This window comes from Eriocheir sinensis, chromosome 16, assembly GCF_024679095.1.
Source record: "Eriocheir sinensis breed Jianghai 21 chromosome 16, ASM2467909v1, whole genome shotgun sequence".
Taxonomy (NCBI): domain Eukaryota; kingdom Metazoa; phylum Arthropoda; class Malacostraca; order Decapoda; family Varunidae; genus Eriocheir; species Eriocheir sinensis.
Window position 1 is genome coordinate 7,797,987 of NC_066524.1, and position 8,656 is coordinate 7,806,642.

Below are 8,656 nucleotides of genomic sequence, written 5' to 3' on the forward strand. Positions count from 1 at the left end.
AAACACTGTGCTGGGAGACACCAACATAGTGGAGGCTGCTGGCGCTGCCAGTGTCACAGCAGTGTCTAAGTTGGTGGCAATGCTATCACGGAAATAATGCCTAAGTTTATTCTTAACATAGCTAAGCGTATATTCAGTGCCAGGGTCCACTGTGTCATCCTGAAGGGCTTGGCGCAAGGCAGTCTGCCTTCTCATTGAGCTGGATGCCCACATGGAGGGCACCCAGTGAGTGAAGTGGACCGTGGCACCTGCTGCCTCAAGGGCACGGACGGCAGTCAGGCACTGAGTTACAAGATCACAGTCAGTAGGAAGGAGGACACAAGTTCATGTAATGCAGCCTAGCTATCGACAAACAAGTAGACATTTTCATTGCAAGCTGCTACTGTGTGGAGACCTCAAGGATGGCATACAGCTCAGCCCAGGTCGAGGACAGGTACCCTGGCAGCCGCCTGGTAACCTCAATGTCAGTGTACTGGGTAGGGAAGCGTAATCCCGGATAAAACGCCGCAGCCTGACCTGCTGCCATCAACAGAGCCATCACAGTACACATGGACAGCCCGAACACGGGGTGCTTGGACAAGTTTGACCATGAAGTGATCCTGAGGACATGGGGAAGCCAATCACGTTTAGGGAAAGGTAGTTTTTCAATGTCTGCACTGACACGGTAGGAGGCCATGCAGGTTGGGCTGGGAGTAAACCAGGCCTAAACACGCCTCTAACACACCCGTCTCTGCTAACAAGAGGTGGCGAGGCGGCGTCAGTAAAGGAGCCCTTCGCGTGGCCGTGTAGACGAGACCGAAATGTTTGAACCTCCCCGGCGGGGAATCGAACCCCGGTCTCCCGCGTGACAGGCGGGGATACTAACCACTATACTACCGAGGACTTTCTTCCCCTTCACTCCCTCCCTCGCTTATTTTCTCTTCCTCAACTTCCTATCTTTCTCTAATCGTGCTCCTTCTCCTCCTCCTCCTCCTCCTTTTCTTCTCTTCTCTTCCCTCCCTCTCTCTCTTTTCTAAGTCATCTATACATCAATCATTCCAGCATACATGTTACGGTCCTGTCCCTAACACGTCCTTATCATGACCCAAAACGGTATAGATTCTGGCACCAGCCCAGTCAGCTACAACACAGTGGAGGACGTGGTCATCTTCACCTTCCTGCACCAGGGCCATGGCAGGAGGCAGGTGGATCGGATGGGCTAGCTGTTAGGCCCCGAAACTGGTGTGCGGGGTGTGGTGCCGTCAATGCCACCTCACCATACCGGACCACAGCTTCCAGGCGCCCTATGTCTGCAACTGGCGTCTCGTGGTAGGACAATCTCTTCTCTACTTCAGGGCCTCCTCTCCTCCTCCCTCCTCCTCCCTCCCTCCACCATTTCCTCATTCCCTATTCTCCTTTCTTTCTTTCTCTCCTTCCTTTACCTACCTCACTGCCTCCTCCTCCTCCTCCTCCTCATTTCCTCTATTCTCCTTTCTTCTTTCTCTCCTTCGTTTTCCTACCTCACTGCCTCCTCCTCCTCCCTTCCTCCACCATTTCCTCATTCCCTTTTATCCTTTCTTCTTTCTCTCCTTCCTTTACCTACCTCACTGCCGCCTCCGCCTCCTCCTCCCTTCCGCCACCATATCCTCATTCCCTATTCTCCTTTCTTCTTCTCTCCTTCCTTTACCTACCTCACTGCCTCCTCCTCCTCTTCCTCCTTCTCCTTCCTCCACTGTATCCTCATTCCCTATTCTCCTTTCTTTCTCTCATTCCTTTACCTACCCTGCCTCCTCCTCCTCTTCCTCCTTCTCCTGTGTTAATATTAGTAACGTTTTATTTATTTTTATTTTATTAATTTTTTTTTTTTTTTTTTTACGGAAGGGAAGCTTTAGGTCAGTAAACGAAAATAACAGTAAAATAAATGACCTTTATAGACGCTGAACAAGGTCAAAGGAGATAAGGTCACCGCTTACTTTCTTTTGCATTGTATTTTTTTTTTCTTCTTTCTCTTTCTCGTTTATTTTATTTCTTTATTCTCCATTTTCTCTTTCTTTAACTTTTGCGTTTTCCTTCTTTTACTTTCTTTCTGTTTCTCTTCTTTATTCAGTATTATATGTTGAACTCTCTCTCTCTCTCTCTCTCTCTCTCTCTCTCTCTCTCTCTCTCTCTCTCTCTCTCTCTCTCTCTCTCTCTCTCTCTCTCTCTCTCCTTCATGTTATTCCATTTCTTTAACTTTCTTTTTCCTCTTTTTTACTTTCTCTATTTCTCTTACTCCCATTACCATGCACTGACAGCGACCTGGTTCCCCGACAGCCTGGTGAGGGCAGGACCAATGTCACCTTCCAAGAGTTCAGCCTGAAGCCGCCCAGGAAGCAGAAGTGCACTCGGACTGCCTCTACTTCATTGCCACGACATGGAGCACTACTGCGGCACTCAGCTCCTCGATAGCACCAAGGGTGAGTAGTTACTGTGACCTGTTATGTGAGTGGTTGTCTTAGTGGTGGTATCAAAGTGCTTAGGAATATATAATGGGTATTTTTCAACATATCGGCGGTTCAGTTCCCCCGTTTGAAAAGCCTCTCGTATATAGAAGTTGCTGTAGGGAGTTTAATGGGCTGTTTTGTGATGCTAGTGGTGGTTCTACTTGGCTTCTGCATCTTGAACGGAAAAAGAACACCTATGTAAACCCGAGCCTTGGGAAATATGACTCACTTACACGCCTTCTGCATCTTGAACGGAAAAAGAACACCTATGTAAACCCGGGCCTGGGGAAATATGACTCACACGCCTTCTGCATCTTGAAAGGAAAAAGAACACCTATGTAAACCCGGGCCTTGGGAAATATGGCTCACTTACACGCCTTCTGCATCTTGAACGGAAAAAGAACACACATGAAAACCCGGTTAATCTTCTATGTGGTCCTGGGAAATAGTCGTATGGGAGACCGATACGTAATAGAATCTGAACCATAGTATGACTCTAACCTTCTCCCTGTCATCCCTCCTCCTGCAGACTGCCGGGCCAGAACCTGATGTCTCTACGTGTGAATAGCGCCACCACGAAATTCAGCTGCACGGTGGAGTATATAGACGCTGAGTAAGGACCGGACCAAGCATGTGATTTGGACCTCCACTGCCTGAGTTCACAAGGGTAGCAAGCAAGGAATAAAGACTGAGGTGATGACGCAACAATCGACAGCCTTCAGGTAAACGTGTCAGTTCTAAAATGGCCCTATGTGTAGGACTGTAACCCCTTGTGTCCTATAAGGCTGCCTGGGGAGGTAAATAACTTTGCTTTACATATGGCAAGGAATATAGACTGAGGTGATGACGCAACAATCGACATCCTTCAGGTAAACGTAACAGCTTTATAGAATGGCCATGTAAAGGTAGACTGTCCGAAGGTTACCAGGGGAGGTAAATGCCCTTGCTTTACATACGGCATTGATAGCGTATATATATGAGGAAAAATGCCAATGAAATAATCCTTTTCATTCCGTACATTCTTCCCAATAGATCTTTTTCCCTCCCCTTTCCTTTCCTTCCCTTCCCTTCCCTTTCTTTCCCTTCCCTAAAATGTTGGCACTAATACAATGATCTTTACATATGAAAACAGTGTCTCTACATGTACCTACTGGAAAGCCTTAGGTATATGTATGGGTAAAAATATTGATTGCTGGTATATGTATAAGTAAGAATATTGATCACTGTAAGCCTTTAACACAAATATTCAAGTATTATCCATTTATTCAGCCATGGACATAGACTTAGATTTATTGAGTATGTGAAATTAACCCTCGTAGAACACTCATTTAAGGCACAGTAATTAGATCACCCTGTTTGTATTGCATTGAGGTACATTATTAATTACTACTGTAACTATCTGGTTTCTTAAGGTACTAATAAAGCTAGTAATGAGTGGAGATGCCTGACTGACTATCCTTGCCCTGTTTCTGATACTATTTTATTTCTTAGACGTTAATAGTAAAGTGGTAAGTGGTCAATTCCTGTTCTGCCTTATCGGTCTTTATCTCCCTTTCCATTCCTCTTTGTTCTCCCTCACCTCCCTCCTCCCTTATTTCCTTATTCCCTTCTTCCTCTCCTCTTTCTCTCCTCCTCCTCCCTTTTCTTCCCCTCTCCTCTCCTTCTCATTTTCCTTATTCCTTCTTCCTTTCCTCTTTCTCTCCTCCTCTTCCCTTCTTCCTCCCTTCTTCCACCCTTTTCTTCGCCCTTCCTTTCTTCCATCTCCCTTATTCCCTTCTCCTCTCTCGCCTCCTCCTCCCTTCTTCCTCCCTTCCTCCACCCTTTTCTTCCATCTCCCTTATTCCCTTCTTCTTCTCTTTCTGGCCTCCACCTCCCTTCTTCCTCCCTTTTCTTTTCCATCTCCTTATTCCCTTCTTCTTCTCTGCCTCCTCCTCCTTCCTCCACCCTTTTCTTCCATCTCCCTTATTCCTTCTTCTCTTTCGCCTCCTCCCTTCTTCCTCCCTTCCTCCACCCTTTTCTTCCATCTCCCTTATTCCCTTCTTCTTCTCTTTCTGGCCTCCACCTCCCTTCTTCCTCCCTTCCTCCACCTTTTTCTTCCATCTCCCTTATTCCCTTCTTCTTCTCTTTCTCGCCTCCTCCTCCCTTCTTCCTCCCTTCCTCCACCCTTTTCTTCCATCTCCCTTATTCCCTTCTTCTCTTTCTCGCCTCCTCCTCCCTTCTTCCTCCCTTCCTCCACCCTTTTCTTCCATCTCCCTTATTCCCTTCCTCTCTTTCTCGCCTTCTCCCTTCTTCCTCCCTTCCTCCACCCTTTTCTTCCATCTCCCTTATTCCCTTCTCTTTCTCGCCTTCTTCTCCCTTCTTCCTCCCTTCCTCCACCCTTTTCTTCCATCTCCCTTATTCCCTTCTCCTCTTTCTCGCCTTCTCCCTTCTTCCTCCCTTCCTCCACCTTTTTTTTTCTTCCATCTCCCTTATTCCTTCTCCTCTTTCTCCTTCTCCTTCTTCCTCCTTCCTCCACCCTTTTCTTCCCTCTCCTCTCCTCTTCATTTTCCTTCTTCCTTCTTCCTTTCCTCTTTCTCTCTTCCTTTCCCTACTTGACTGGCCTCCTCACTCTCCTCCTCCTCCTCCTCCTCCCTCCCTCCCCCCATCTTCCTCCCTTCCTCCTCCTCATATTCCTTTCCTCTCTCTCTCCTTCCTTTCTTTATCTCATGGTTTTCTCTCCTCCTCCTCCTCCTCCTCCTCTTCCCTTATTCCTCCCTTCCTCCATCCTTTTCCTCTCCCTGTTCCCCCTTCCCTCCTTTTTCCTCTCTGGTTTATTATTTTCCCCTGATCACACTACTACCACCGACCACCACCATCACACCACCACCAAGCCACCATTTGTTTCCAGCCACCCACCCACGCACGCACGCACACACATTGCGCAGGAGAGAGAGATGTCGTGTGTTGTTTTCATCTTCCAAATTGTATCAAGAAGTGATGAGATGGGATGGGGCTAAATCCTCCTCCTCCTCCTCCTCTTCCTCCTCCTCCTCCTCCTCCTCCTCCTCTTCCTCCTCCTCCTCTTGTAACAACATCATAACCTAATCACAGCCGTAAAAAAATGTGAATGGAGAGAGAGAGAGAGAGAGAGCTGACAGACCAGATTCTTATATTCTTATTATTTTAGTAGTAGTAAGTAGTAGTAGTAGTAAAATGGCCGCTAAAGTATGATGATGGTTGCTATGGTGGTGATGGTGATGGTGGTGATGAAGTTGCTGATGGTGTTAATTGGTGGTGGTGATGGTGAGGGTGAAATTAAGGGTGTAGTGAATGTTGATGAAGTTGCTGATGGTGATGGAGGTGGTGAGTGGTGGTGATGGAGGAGGTGGTGATGGTGAGTGGTGATGGAGGAGGTGAGGTAGTAGTAGTGGTGATTTTGGTGAAGTGGTGGTGGTGGTGGTGGTGATGATGGTGGTGTAAATGGCAGTGGTGGTATCTTAAAGTTTGCAATGCCACTCATATATTGTGTGTGTGTGTGTGTGTGTGTGGAGTCGACCACTTATCAATACTGAGAGAGAGAAAGGGAGGGAGGGAGAGGGGGGGGAGAGGGGGGAAGGGTTCAGTATTTAGGATCTCCGTGGCTAAGTTATGGCAGAGAAAGAGCAGTAAGAGGAGGAGGAGGAGGAGGAGGAGAAGACAGTTAGTTGTGGTATTAATGACAGCCAATCGTTATTTATGGCCCCATGGCATTGATTGAGAGAGAGAGAGAGAGAGAGAGAGAGAGAGAGAGAGAGATTCTTATTCTCATTCTTGATTTTTAGTTGTAGTAGTAATGTAGTAGTTGTTGTTGTAGTTGTAGTAGTATTGGTAGTAGATAGTTGCATTAGTAGAAGTTATTTTCATCTCGATCATATTAATTTTGAGAGAGAGAGAGGATTCCCACGGGTTTAGGCAATCTTTGCAGTGTTAGTTAATCCATTGGTCACACAGTTGATATATTACCACTGTCACACTAGGAGAGAGAGAGAGAGAGATTGCGCCTATGTGTCTATCTCTCCATCTATCTCTATCCGTTCCTTCCTTTCAGCCCTGAGAGAGAGAGAGAGAGAGAGAGAGAGGTGATGCTATGAAAAGAATTATTCACCAGAAACCCATCTATCTGCTCCTCTCTCTCTCTCTCTCTTCTCTCTCTCTCTCTCTCTCTCATATAAGTGAGGTTACGCCTCTGAAAGGGAGTAGAGTTCCTCCATAAATCACTCTCTCCTCCCTCTCTCTCCCTCCTTCCTCTCCCTCTCCTTCTCTCCTTCATCAGCTCTCCATCATCCTATACATGAAGGGAGGAGGAGGGAAGGAAGGAGGGAAGAACGCCTGGAAGGGGGAGGAAGGAGAAGCGAAGGAAGGAGAAAGGAGAGGGAGGAAGTGAAAGGAAGGAATTGAAGGGGGGAAAAGGAATGGATGGAAGGAAGGAAGGAAAGGAATGAGAAGAGAAAGAGAAGGAAGTGGATAAAGAGAGAAAGGGGAGAGGTAAAATAAATGGATGGAGAGAGGAGGGAAGGGAGGAAAGAAAAGGAAGGGAAAGAGAAGAGAAAGGGAGGAAGGGAAAGGAAAGAGAAGAGAAAGGAAGGAGAAAAGAAAAGGGGAAGGACAGAAGAGAAATGAGGAGGAAAGGGAAAGGAAAGAAGAAGCAAAAAGGAAGGAAGGAAAGGGAAAGCAATGGAAGGGAAAGAAAAGTGAGACCAAACATGAAGAAGAGGAAGGAGAAGAACAAGAGGAAGGAAGAGGAGAAGGAGAGGAAGGAAGAAGGAGGAAGGGAAGAGAGGGAAGGGAGAATAAAGGGAGGGAGGGAAGGAAGGGAGAGTGAGGAAGGGAAGGAGGAAGGAAGAAACAAATAGTTTGGGAAGTAGTTAGGGAGGCGTCATTGCCTTATTCCGGTGACGACTTAATCCGCAGCGACGCTCAGAGGGAGAGAGAGAGAGAGAGAGATTATTCATACTGAGAGGAAAATGAAAGCAAAAAGGTGATGGAGAGAGAGAGGAGAGAGATTATTCATACTGAGAAAATGAAAGCAAAAAAGTGATGTCGAGAGAGGAGAGAGAGAGAGAGAGAGATTATTCATGTACTGAGGAGAAAATGAAAGCAAAAAAGTGATGTCGAGAGAGAGAGAGAGAGAATGCTAGATACTGGAAGAATAATGTTAAAATAAAGATACAGAGAGAGAGAGAGAGAGAGAGAGAGAGAATTATAAGTAACACCAAGGCAATCAGTAGAGTGGTTTTCACGCCTGATCGGAAATACTTATAACTCTCTCTCTCTCTCTCTCTTCCTTTCCTTTCCTCCTACTTTCGTATTTTTTAACCCTTTTCCTCCCCTCCTTTCCTTCTTCCTCCTCCCACTCCTCCTCCTCCTCCTTGTTTCTCTCTTCCTTCCTCTCTCCCGGTCTCTTCTCCCTCCCTTCTCTTCCCTCCCTTCCTCCCTTCCCTCCGTCTCTTTCTCTCCCTTCTAAAGCGAACGATTTATCTCATCTCAAAAATCAGTTTAGTAATGGTGTGAAATTCGATGAGAGAGAGAGAGAGAGAGAGAGAGAGAGAGATGATGGCGTATTTAGTTTATCAGCTGAGGACATGGATGGGAGAGAGGGAGGGAAGGAGGGAGAGAGGGAGGGAGGGAGAAAAGGAAAAAGGAGGAAGGGAGAAAAGTAATTTTTCCCTCCCCTTGTAGTCTATTGAGTAAGAGGTCATTCTCTCTCTCTCTCTCTCTCTCTCTCTCTCTCTCTCTCTCTATCTCTCTCTCTCAGAATATCTGTAACTGAAAATAATGGCTAGAATTTAGAGAGAGAGAAGTAGGAAAATGGGAAAAGAATGTAAAAGGAAGACAGAGAGAGAGAGAGAGTTTCTGAACGATAAATCTGTGAATATTAATGACTCGCGCGCGTCACTGTTGTGGTCGAGGAGGAGGAGGAGGAGGAGGAGGAGGAGGGAGGTGTGTGTGCGTGTGTGTGTGTGTGTGTGTGTGTGTGTGTGTGTTCCTTTCATTTCTCTTTCATTCCCTTCTGTCCTTTTTTTTCTTTGTTTTTCTTTTTATCTCTTATTTTTTTTATTTATTCCTTTATTTCTTTTCTTTCCTTCTCTACGTTTCCTCTTCCTCCTCCTTTATCTCCCTCCTTCCCTCCCTCCCTCCCTCCCTTCCTTCCTTCCTCCATTTCTTCCTTCCTTTCT

The 8,656-nt window shown here is 46.4% G+C and overlaps 1 non-coding gene across 1 annotated transcript; it reads right to left on the minus strand.

Moving 5' to 3' along the window:
* Positions 1 to 810: 810 nt before the first annotated feature.
* Trnad-guc (transfer RNA aspartic acid (anticodon GUC)) lies at positions 811 to 882 on the minus strand. The gene has a single exon. It is a non-coding gene; the product is annotated as a tRNA-Asp (tRNA).
* Positions 883 to 8,656: the final 7,774 nt, after the last annotated feature.